Source organism: Piliocolobus tephrosceles, chromosome 15 (assembly GCF_002776525.5).
Source record: "Piliocolobus tephrosceles isolate RC106 chromosome 15, ASM277652v3, whole genome shotgun sequence".
Classification (NCBI taxonomy): domain Eukaryota; kingdom Metazoa; phylum Chordata; class Mammalia; order Primates; family Cercopithecidae; genus Piliocolobus; species Piliocolobus tephrosceles.
The window spans coordinates 28,451,566-28,464,699 of record NC_045448.1 but is presented as its reverse complement, the minus strand read 5'-3'; positions in this window follow the sequence as shown (position 1 = coordinate 28,464,699).

Here is a 13,134-nt window from a genome sequence, read left to right as displayed (position 1 = left end):
ATTGTCTGAAGTCAAAGGCTCCACCACTTGTCCAGAAACTTTTGTTCTCCGACTTTTGCTAGAAAATGTCCTAAGAGGATATGTCCTATAAAAGGGGATAAGAAATATTCTCCATTTCAGATTTTAGCAAGAATCACCAGGTGCTCCTTTTGGGAAGGCACAGGCCCCTGAATTAGCATCTTTCAGGGATGGTAGCACATACCTTGCTCAGAGGTTTCTTGGCCACTGAAAAAGCTGAGCATTCAGGCCGGGTGCAGTGGCTCACGCCTGTAATCCCAGCACTTTGGAAGGCCGAGGCGGGTGGATCACAAGGTCAGGACATCAAGACCATCCTGGCCAACACAGTGAAATCCCGTCTCTACCAAAAATACAAAAAATTAGCCAGGTGTGGTGGCGGGTGCCTGTAGTGCCAGCTACTCTGGAGGCTGAGGCGTGAATCCGGGAGGCAGAGCTTGCAGTGAGCCAAGATCACGCCACTGCACTCCAGCCTGGGTAATAGAGCGAGACTCCATCTCAAAAAATGAGCATTCGCTGCTGTCTAAGAGTCCACAGGGAGGTGCTAGACTAAGCTTCTGGCACAGAGCCCATGTGGATTAAAGCAGTACAGGCCTTCCACAAGTATTTTTCCAAACTGGGGGTTTACAACCCATTATTATCCCATCAGTTTGATTTGGTTAATGATCAGCCCATTTAAAAAAATGAAACAGAATGTAAAATATCTGAGGACATTGCAATATAACAAGGGTAAGTAACGTATCGGGAAAGCTTTTGTTTCAGCTACATGTAGTGATGCAATATATTTTTCTTAATGTAGGTCACAGTCAAAAAAAAAAAAAAAAATTGAAAACCACCACAACTTTAGAGAGTAATACATCCACAAAGAAATCCCTAGATTTTGTGAAAAATAAAACAGGTTTGTTTTTCCTTCTGGTTAAAGATGTAGCTAGACCCAATTCCCTCGTGTGAGGAGCTAGAAGCAATGTCAACGAAGTCTTAGGAAGAAGGGTCAATTCAAGTCAAGGTTTTTTTTTTTTTTTTTGGAGACAGGGTCTTGTTCTGTTGTCTAGGCTGGACTGCAGTAGTTACTCACATGCGTTATCATTGCACGCTATAGCCTTAAACTCCTGGCCTCAAGCAATCCTCCTGCCTCAGCTTCCTGAGTAGCTGGGATTACAGGCACACGCCACCACACCCAGCTTCAGGTCAAGCTTTTTAATGACTGTAAGCAGAGAGTAAATCAAATTGTCCTTCTTTCAACAAGGAAAATTTAGTCCCTGGCACCTGAGTGAGCTCTGACAATGTGATGGGAAGTGTGCACCAGCAGCTGCCATCTTGGACAAGGACCCCTGGATGCCTGTTTTAGGAAGACACACCAGAACTGTGGGAGGGGTGGAAGCAAAGTACCATATATCTCAGGGTAATCTGCATTATGGCAGTAATGCCCTGGGGATTTTCTGCCTCAAGTTTCAGCTTTTCTGAAGTTCCTACTGAACCTCACCATGACGGCTTTGCATTGCTCATGCCTTCTTCATGGAGATAGTCCTATGTTCGCAGCAAGGAGGGGCTAGACCTTTCTGTTCCTACCATCTTAGCACCCCCAAAACTCTTCCCCCAGGAGCACCTAGCCCAGTGTTCTGCATATACCAAGCCGCCCACAAATCTTGGTTCACTGGCTGAGAATTCTCCAGGGACAAAGAAACAACTGGTTTAACTGGCCTGTGTTCTCCATCACCCCTCCCAGTCACAGAAGTAAAAGGAACCTTGGATAAGGTTCTCCAGACCTGGCATATTATCTAGATGCCAGGGCTTCTGTGTATTTCCAATAAGACCTGGGTACATGCATGCAAAACATTTTCTAATGCAAGTAACTGGGCTGACTTAGCTTTCCTTGGGCAGAGGCTTTCCTTATAATCAAGATACTAAAGAGAAGAAGAGATTAACTAAGGGATGAAAAAGGAAGAGATAAAATGAAGAAGGTACTAGCAATACATTTCTAGAAAAAAAATACAGCTTTCAAATATCACAGCCTGATTAATAAAAAATAGAAAGACTGACAGGGCAAATCCCAGCAGAATGCACGCTCCATGAGGGAAGGGACCTGGCCTGTCTTGTTCTTTGCTATGTTCCCAGCACTAGCATACTGCCTGCCATAGCAGGCATTTGTTGGATGTTGGATGAATGAATAAATAAATGAAACTCAGAATAAAAGGAAAGAGATCAAGACACTATAAAAAGATCAGATCAGCAGAGTAGGATGTAAAAAGGAATAAAAGCATATTTTACCATAGAAAGCTGAGGAAGAAGAGCGGTTCACTGCCCAATACCATGACGCACGGTGGGCACAGACCATGGAGAAGTAACATGGGGATTCAGGGGTCAAGCTCTTCCCCAAGGCCACACACAGCATCATTCTTCCACATAGTGGTTCTCAATCCTGTCTGCACACTGGAACCACCTGGGGAACTTTTTAAAAGAATACTCGTGCCCAGGCTTCACTCTCAGAGATTCTGATTTAACCGGTCCAGGGTGGGACGTGGGCATTGGTCCTTTTTAAAGTTCATCAGTAGATTCTGATGTGCAGCCAGGGCTAGAACTGCTGCTCCAGCAGAGCCAGAGCTCTCGGGGACCTGCCTAGTGCCCAGCACTGAGGGACAAGATGGCTCCATCTCTGCTGCCTCGGACAAGGAAGAGGTTCACCAGACATGGCACAATGCCAGGACAGGCTACTCAGCACTGACAAAATCAGGCTGGCCTGGCAGCCTCTTCAGATGGGAAATCCAGGGAAGAGACACCAGGTAAGGTGCTGGGACTTCTCTCCCAGAGGTCAGGGAGTAGGCGGGAAAGTGCTGGTTTCTGGTGCCTGAGGAAGGCCCGTCACTGAGCACTAGGATGCGTGGGCTGGAGTCCCAGATCCACTGTGATGCCTGTGATCACCCGCAGTCATTTCCTCTTCCTTATGCCTCTGTTTCCTCAGCTGTGAGACCGGCAGCATGGATTCCACTCTTGCATGCGGTGTAAGCTCATCTCATCCCTTCCCCACGGTGGCAGTGGCACTGTGATGGGAAGCCCAGGCATCCTCCAAGCCACATGGCTACTTTGCCTTTTGGTCCCTTTCTCCCTCCTCTCCCTCTTGCCATTTCAGACTCAGGGTCTCCTAGACCCCCAGAGCCCTTTTAGCAATGACTGGGAGCTTTATTAGTGCTTTGCTTCCCAACCTGTACTCCTCCCAGCACATGAAAGATGGTGATCTTTGTACAGCACAGAAGGAAACCGGGGAAGGCAATCTTTGGCCTGATATGATCAGTTAGGGGTCCTAAACAGCCCCATGGCCCTCCTGGCAGTCCTGAAAGACTAGGAGGGTCAACATCTTTGCCCACCTGTAACCCATGAGAGCTCCTACAATCCAGGTCCAGATTTAAATAGCATTTGTTAAGCACCTAGTAGGTAACAGGCATCTTGTTATTCGAATTTATAAACGTTGTCTCATTTAATACCAGCTACATTCCTCAGGGTAGGAGTCTAAACTAAGATCACCCAACTAGTAGGTTTAAAAGGAGGCTCTGATTCAAGTCTTCTACCTGCTCCAGCAGCGTGTCCCCAGCGTGACTGCGAGCTGTACCTGTGAAATGTCCTAAACATCCCCAGGATGAAGCCGGGAAGGCTCTTGATTCTCAGCCAGCAGGGAGCAGCCCTCAGCTCATGCACACACTTTTTAGGAGAGTCTGGCAATAGGCCCTTCTCTCCTGGACCTAGTCTGAGCTGAGCATCCACCCCAATCATCATACAGCCTGAGCCCCAGGGCCCCCACTACCCTGTGGAGGAAGCACCACTTGTCCTGGCAGAAAGCACCCAAAGAGTATCCCCCTTAGTACCATCTCAGAAGGACCAGAGACCCAGATGGGATTCTCGCATGCATCTGAGCTTGTGGACGCCCAAGTGTGCCCCTTCCTTCTCCCCTTCTTGGGGAGAATCCCACCAGTGGCAGGAAAGCAACAGGGACTAGGTCAGAACTGGTCAGTGAGCACCTGGACCTTAACAGCCACCTAGTCCCGTCCTCTTCCCATCGTACAGAGGAGGACACTGAGGCAAAGAAAGAGGCAGACAAGGGCCTGAACTGGGTTTTGGGTTCCCTGATCCAAGCCCAGTGTTCTTTCCCACTCATGACATAAGACTGGATCACCATGGCCGTGAGCAGCAGTGGTATTTCTAGTCCAGTTTTGCTGATAAGACAACCCCAAGAGGATTAGTAAGTTGCCTAAGGCTGCTCCGCGATTAAGGCAGAGGCCAGAGCCCTTTCCTCTCTACCACAGCCAAGGAGTGGCCAAGTTCAAGCCAAGGAGACTCAATACAGACCCTGTGCTAGGAGATACCACATAAAACCCGTGTGCACCCCATCTCCACTGTGGGGAGGAGGGTCCCATGGAGACAGGCTAGTATGGCTGCTGGGCCCTGGTACATGGGAGAAACTTCCCTGGATCTTCTCGAGCTGAAATTCCGTGTCCTGGTCCCACGTGGCAGGGCCAGGAGACGACTCTGGGGAGAGAAGTGGTGTGAAATTTGATGCTCTGCCTACCAGGCAGATCCTGTAGGACCACCTGCTATGGGGCTAATCTTTCCCTCACTTAATTCCCTTTGCATTCTGTCCATGGGAGCTATAATCTGTCCTTCAAATCCAAAAGAAATAACCAAAGGCTCCCAGTCTTTCCCTGGGAATCTCATGTGCTCCAGACCACAGTGGGAGGCTCCTGCCTCCAACAGCCCCAAGCATCGGACACTGACCCCACATATCCCCCTGGCCTGTGTTCAGAGGAGATCATCTGCTCAGAAAAGCTTCCCCTGGACACGGGGTCCAAGGAGGAAAGAGAGCCTTTCCAGCCCCAGCCATGGCAACTTACCAGCTGGGGAAATTTCTTTATCCTCTCTGCAGTCACTCTGGAATGGGCCTCTGAGCCTTTGGCTATGTAGCAGGGGGTTGCGGTGGCGTGGCATGGGATGGCATGGCTTGGTGTCATCAGCTTGTTGGGGCTGAGCTGTCAGCATCATCAGACACTGGCACGTGGGTGTTAATAGCTTTGGCAATGATGTGCAAGCTTGCTTGCTCTCCCAGCTACCCAGTCCCACTGTTTACCTTGATGTCCTCCCTGGGGAGAGGGTGGTGGTGTAAGAGTAGGCAGGAGAGGGTGAGGTGAGACTGGGACTGGCCTCTGTCCCCAGGGCCCTGATGCAGACTGGCCACTAGGCCTGGCTAGGCAGAGAGATCTGTGCTGACCTCCAGCCATGGGGACATCGAGCTGGACTGGGCACAGCCCTGAGGAGTTTTACCATCTCAGCTGACTCCATCCTGAGGAACTGCCTACCACCTCTGCCCCTGGGCACCACTAGCTGACACTGCAGCCTCCTGTTCCTTCCCCTCCTCCCCCTCCTCCTCCCCTCCCTATTCCCCCTCCCCCCCTCCTCCTCCTTCTTTTTGAGACAGGGTCTCACTCTGTCACCCAGGCTAGAGTGCAATGGCTCGATCTTGGCTCACTTGGCTCACTGCAACCTCTGCCTCCTGGGCTCAATCCATCCTCCCACCTCAACCTCCCAAGTAGCTGGGACCACAGGTGTGTGCTACCATGCCAGGCTAATTTTTGTATTTTTTGTAGAGTCGGGGTTTCAGCATGTTGCCCAGGCTGATCTCGAACTTCTGTGCTCAAACCGTCCGCCCACCTCAGCCTCCCAAAGTGTTAGGATTACAGGCATGAGCCGCTGTGCCCTGTTCCTCTCTTCCTTCATGGATTCGGTAAGGGCTTTGTTCGTAACTGCAAGGTTAGCACCTGAAGAGAAAACTTGAGGAGACAGAATTCTCAAATTCCACATCTTCTCCATTCTAATTCCTACATATTTTCACGGTACAATCCTTCTGAAACAGACTCTGTCTTATAATCCACAAAAATGTTCAGAAACTTGCCACACAGAGAGCGGTGGGAAAGCCAGATTTTCAATCCAGTTTTTCTGCACCAAAAACTTGTGTCTCTTAACCCAAGACACAACACCACTTCACTTTTGTTCAGTTGGGTATGGTCCTTAAATGACTCTCAGAGGCCTTCTAGGAGTTTGTGGAAGGGGGAGCATCCAGGGACGCGGCTCTCCAGAGAGTGGCTGGAATCTCAGTGTGGTCTCTGTGGGAAGCCTGGACGCCTCCTTCTATCTCCTACTCACTTTCTTCTTTGCTCCTGGGACAGAGCTGCTCAGACCAAGTTTCCAATTTTTCCTCTCTGTTGACCTTGAGATCCATGTTTCCTCAGTCATCCCGAGACTCTGAGTTCTTGCACCTTAACCTCTCTTATCTGAAGTCCCGTACAATACCTTCCGGGTCAGCATCCATCACCAGGGTGACCTTTCTAAAACACCGTCTGCTCACTTGTCCCTACCCTTCAATGTAGCTTCTGCTCCTGCCACACTATTAGAATTGCTTGAAGATCAATAATTTGTTCAATCCAATAAACAATGAGGTCCTCAGACCTCACCTTACTTGCCATCTCAGCAGCATTTCACAGCCAACCTCAGCCCCTACTCTTGGACAACTTGCCCTTGGCCTCCAGGCTTCCAGTTTCCTGGTTTCTTCTCTCCAGCAGTTCCTTCTTGGCCTCCTTTGCCAGCTCCTTCTCTGCTGCTGAAGTTCACCTGGACCCTCCTCTTTCTACTTGTCTCTCAAGGTGACTACATACACCCCATGGTTTCCTTAAAAATCTATGTGTTAACCATTCCCCCATTTCAATTTCCAGTCAGACCTCTCTTCGAAGCTTCAAACCCCATAAACACATTCATGGACTAAGTTTCCACTGTGATGTTTCAGAGGCACCTCAAACTCAAGGAGTTAAGAACCAAACGTACGATCTTTCCCGACTCATTTGTAGTCTCATTGGATATGGCAACAGTGGCTCATGAAACCACTCACTGTTCTCCATTTCCACTGCCCCCAGCTGGCCCCAGGCCTCTGTCCCTGCTCCCCTGAATGGCTGCCCAGCTGCTCCATGTCCACACATGCTTGTTTCAGTCTTTTCGTTTTCACACACAGCAGCCTAAACAATCTTGTCAAAGGACAAACCTGATGTCACACCCTTGTATGAAACACTCACCAACTTCCCATTGCCCTGCAGATCAAGTCCAGCCATTGCAGTGTGACTTACAAGGCCCTGTGCTCCCTCCTCCTCTCCAGCTTCGAGTCCCACTTGACCCGTCTTCTCTGACCTCAGGCTCACTGAGGCTCCATCATGTCCTTAAAAATGTCAACCTTTTTGCATCCTGGCAGCCCTAACGTGTGCTGTTTCCTCTGCCCAGAACTCTCAGACTGTGCCAGCACCGTTCCCACCTCTTGACCTCCCTAGTTCTCCTTCTGGTCTCAGTTGAAATATTTCTTCCTACAATGGGCCTTCTCTGGTCTAGTCAAGGAGATGCCCCGACCTCACGCTCCTCTGGCCCCCTGTACTTCTCCAATACTCAGTGAGCTTGTAATTGCTTGTTTAAAGTCTATCCTGCCAGGTGTGGTGGCTCACACCTGCAATCCCAGCACTTTGGGAGACCACAGTGGGAGGATTGCTTGAGCCCATGAGTTCAAGATCAGCCCAGGCAACATAGCAAGACCCCATCTCTACAAAAAATACAAAAATTAGCCAGGCATGGTGTTGTGTGCCTGAGGTCGCAGCTACTCAGGAGGCTGAGGCAAGAGGATTGCTTGAGCCCAGGAGTTCAGGGCTACAGTGAGCTATGATCGTGTCGTTTCACTCCAGCCTGGGACAGAGCAAGACCCCATCTTTTAAAAGCATAAATAAATAAAAATAAATAAAGTCTATCCTGTCTGTCTGATGGTAAACTCCAGGAGGGCAAGGACCATGCAGTTCACTGCTGTGTCCCCAGCACTTAGCACAGAGCCTGGTATCTGTAAGTGCTCAATAATTACTGCATAGATGAATAAAATCCAGACCCACTTCAGTCACTGCCCCGGGGCCCTGATGAACTGAATGAAGTTTTGCGTCACAGTGGCTTAACTCCTGCTCTCTCTGGCAGTTTGCTTATAGCTTCATTACATAACTTACTTCACCTTGTTGGGGATCAAAAAATTAGCCAACTGGGGCTGCATCCCCTGCTGGAATGGGTATAGCCCGTGTTTTATTCATCTCTAACTGCCTGCACGGCCCCCAGTATGGTGGCTTTGCACATGGTAGAAAACTGTATCCCAAAAACTGCACTCTTGGGACTAAGAACAATATATTGCTGGACAAAGGGAGACCTACTTGGCCTCTCCATGGCCAGAATTCTGCCCCTCATTCTTACCTCCCATCCGACAGAATTAATAAATCTCTTTAAATAGTCCTCCTAAAAACCAAGAAAATCTGAAATTTTCCCAGTCATGTAAATAAGGCTAGTGAACCAATCAAAGACTGCCAAATGTTTTGAAAGGTCAATTAGGGTCCCCCCACTTTCAAAACTCCACCCCAGTAGAAAACCTGCCAATCAGAGACTGCCTCAATATTCCCTCTTTTTTCTCAAGGAAACTTACTCTTCTTTCAGATACCTTTGAACCCCTGCTGAAACCAAAACGACTACAGATGTTTCTTTGTGGATGCAAGTTTATAAATAAGTAGTCTTTGCTAATTTTGCCTTGGGTTTAGTTTTATTTTTGACTATAATCTTGGTGCCATGACTCGGATCCCACCTGACCTGCTCATTGCTGTGTACCTTGGCTTTTATCAGGTGGGAGCCCACCAAGACCCCTTGAACCACACACTGACAAGTAAACTTGCCCTGGGCCTCAGCTCCATTCTCTCTCTCTCTCTGTTTTCTGGTTTTTTGTTTGTTTGTTTGTTTTTGTTGTTGTTGTTGTTTTGAGACGGGGCCTTGCTCTGTCACCCAGGCTGGCGTGCAGTGGCACAATCATGGCTTACTGCAGCCTTCACCTCCCAGGCTCAAGTGATCCTCCCACCTCAGCCTCCCTAGTAGCTGGGACTATAGACACATGCCACCATACCTGTTTTTTTTTTTTTTTTTTTTGGTAGAGACAGGTTTCCACCATGTTGCCCAGGCTAGTCTTGAACTCCTAGGCTCAAGCTATCTGCCCACCTCAGCCTCCCAAAGTGCTGGGATTGCAGGTATGAGCCACTGTGCCTGGCCAACTCCACTCTCTTTGTGCTGAGTTCCGTGGCTGTTTTATTTACATGTCAAATTCAGTTATTTATGTTTGGTTAATGATTACCTTTGGAGCTGTATGCTTGGTGATTTGCTTCCACCTGTCCCTTGTTTTTTTTTCTGTGTCCTTAAGTGTTACTTGTTTATTTATTTTAAAAAATTGTTTTTGAGACAGAGTCTCGCTCTTGCCCAGGCTGGAGTGCCATGGTGTGATCTCACCTCACTGCAGCGTCCACCTCCTGGGTTCAAGCAATTCTCCTGCCTCCCGAGTAGCTGGGATTACAGCCTCCTGCTACCATGTCTGACTAAGTTTTTGCATTTTTAGTAGAGATGGGGTTTCACAATGTTGACCAGACTGGTCTTGAACTTCTGACCTCAGGTGATCCACCCGCCTCGGCCTCCAAAAGTGTTAGGATTACAGGTGTGAGCCACCGCGCCCGGCCCTTTAGTGTTATTTAATTATGAGAAGGAAGAATTTAGAGTAGAACGCAAGCATAGTTCCTGTAATTTGGCTGTTTGAGATAGCCTCACAGACTGGAAAGTTTGCAGTTCTCTCCAGACCAACATCCTCTAAGAACAAACTTTGCTGTAGGTGACCAATAACACCTGATGAGAGTATTGTCCCATCTTGGCTATTTGTTCTGAGAGCCTTGTTTGGATTCTCTGATACATTCCACCTGCTAGGGACTCAAGACTGTTGGGTCTAAATTCTGAGGGGCTGACCATTAGGTCAGGGGTCAAGACACTAAGCTGTCTAAGCACCTTCAGCTGACTGTAACTTTCAACTGCAGTAAACAGGAGTCTTCTCACGCTAACCTCCCCCTCTGTGAAAAATTCCACTTCCTATAGGTATCCACATGACCACCATAACTTCTATCTCTCTAAATGGCAGAATTTCACCAAGGATGTTCTGGCATTCAATGCACACTTTGGGGGAACATTTAATTTCATTCAAACTGCTCGTTTGAGAGGTGCCTTAAAATAAAAAGAATAGCATTCCCCTGGCCCAAGAAGCACAGCTTTCTTTCTTTTCTTTCTTTCTTTCTTCTTTCTTTCCTTCTTTCCTTCTTTCCTTCTTTTCCTTCCTTCCTTCCTTCCTTCCTTCCTTCCTTCTTTCTTTCTTCACAGTCTCACTCATTCTGTCACCCAGGTTGGAGTGCAGTGGTGCAGCCTCCACTCACTGAAACCTCCATTTCCTGGGTTCCAGGGATTCTCCTGCCTCAGCCTCCCAAGTAGCTGAGAAAACAGGTGCACACCAGTATGCCTGGCTAATTTTGTATTTTAGGTAGAGGCAGGGTTTCACCATGTTGGCCAGGCTGGTCTTGGCTAAAGATTACATCTTATTTGATGACCCCGAATAACCAAAACAATGTTGGAAATGAAGAACAAAGCTGGAGAACTCACACTTACTGATTTCAAAACTTACTACAAAGCTATAGTAGTCAGAAAACTGTGGTACGGGCATAAAGACAGACATATAGACCAATAGAATAGGATATACAGTCCAGAAACAAACCCTCTCATATATAGTTAAATGGTTTTCAGCAAGGATACAAGGCCATTCAATGGAGGAAAGGACAGTCTTTTCAACAAATGATGCTGGGAAAACTCAATATCTCATGCAAAATAATGAAGCTAGGTCCTTACCGAATGCCATATACAAAAATGAACCCAAAATGGATCAAAGACCTAAATGTAAGACCTAAAACACTAAAACTTTTAGGAGAAAGCATAGGGCAAAAGTTCTATGAAATTGGATTTGGCAGTGATTTCTTGAATATGACACTAACAGCAGAAGAAATAAAGAAAAAATTGACAAATTGGACTCCATGAAAATTTAAAAATTTTGTGCATCAAAAGACACTATCAATAGAATGAAAAGGCAATCTATGCAATGGGAGAAAATATTTGCAAATCATATATCTGATAAGGGATTGATATCCAAAATATACACAGAATTTTTTTCTTCTTATTTCTTTTTTTTTTTATCACTATATTTTAAGTTCTAGGGTACATGTGCACAACATGCAGGTTTGTTACATATGTATACATGTGCCAAGTTGGTGTGCTGCACCCATTAACTCGTCATTTACATTAGGTATATCTCCTAATGCTATCCCTCCCCACTCCCCGCTCCCCACAATAGGCCCCAGTGTGTGATGTTCCCCTTCCTATGTCCAAGCCATCTCATTGTTCAATTCCCACCTATGAGTGAGAACATGTGGTGTTTGGTTTTCTGTTCTTGTGATAGTTTGCTGAGAATGATGGTTTCCAGCTGCATCCATGTCCCTACAAAGGACGCAAACTCATCCTTTTTTACGGCTGCATAGTATTCCATGGTGTATATGTGCCACATTTTCTTAATCCAGTCTGTCACTGATGGACATTTGGGTTGATTCCAAGTCTTTGCTATTGTGAATAGTGCCGCAATAAACATACGTGTACATGTGTCTTTATAGCAGCATGATTTATAATTCTTTGGGTATATACCCAGTAGTGGGATGGCTGGGTCAAATGGTATTTCTAGCTCTAGATCCTTGAGGAATCGCCACACTGTTTTCCACAATGGTTGAACTAGTTTACAGTCCCACCAACAGTGTAAAAGTGTTCGTATTTCTCTACCTGCTCTCCAGCACCTGTTGTTTCCTGATTTTTTAATGATTGCCATTCTAACCGGTGTGAGATGGTATCTCAACGTGGTTTTGATCTGCATTTCTCTGATGGCGAGTGATGATGAGCATTTTTTCATGTGTCTGTTGGCTGTATGAATGTGTTCTTTTGAGAAGTGTCTGTTCATATCCTTTGCCTACTTTTTGATGGGGTTGTTTGTTTTTTTCTTGTAAATTTGTTTGAGTTCTTTGTAGGTTCTGGATATTAGCCCTTTGTCAGATGAGCAGATTGCAAAAATTTTCTCCCATTCTGTAGGTTGCCTGTTCACTCTGATGGTAGTTTCTTTTGCTGTGCAGAAGCTCTTTCATTTAATTAGATCCCATTTGTCAATTTTGGCTTTTTTTGCTGTTGCTTTTGGTGTTTTAGACATGAAGTCCTTGCCCATGCCTATGTCCTGAATGGTATTACCTAGGTTTTCTTCTAGGGTTTTTATGGTTTTAGGCCTAACATTTAAGTTGCTAATCCATCTTGAATTAATTCTCATATAAGGAGTAAGGAAAGGATCCAGTTTCAGCTTTCTACTTATGGCTAGCCAATTTTCCCAGCACCATTTATTAAATAGGGAATCCTTTCCCCTTTCTTGTTTTTGTCAGGTTTGTCAAAGATCAGATGGTTGTAGATGTGTGGTATTATTTCTGAGGGCTCTGTTCTGTTCCATTGGTCTATATCTCTGTTTTGGTACCAGTACCATGCTGTTTTGGTTACTGCAGCCTTGTAGTACAGTTTGAAGTCAGGTAGCGTGATGTCTCCAGCTTTGTTCTTTTGGCTTAGGATTGTCTTGGCAATGCGGGGTCTTTTTTGTTTCCATATGAACTTTAAAGCAGTTTTTTCCAATTCACAGAATTCTTAAGACTCAACAATGACAAAACAACCCAACTCAATAATGGGCTAAGGACTTGGATAAACATTTCTCCAAAGAAGATATGCAAATGGTCAATAAGCACATGAAAAGATGCTTAACACCACTTACCATTAGAAAAATGCACATGAAAACTACAATGAGATACTATCTCACACCCAGTTTATGGCTACTATTTTTAAAAAAGCAGAAAATAGATGTTGGTGAAGGTGTGGAGAATTTGGAACCCTTGTACACTGTTGATAGGCATATAAAATGGCACAGCTACTGTGGAAAACAGTATGGTGGTTCCTAAAAAAGTTAAAAATAGAATTATCATGTCAACCAGCAATTCTAGCTCTATGTATTTTTCCAAAGGAATTGAAAGCATGGTGTTGAAGAGACATGTGCACACCTACATTCACAGCAGCGTTATTCACAATAACTAAAACATGGAA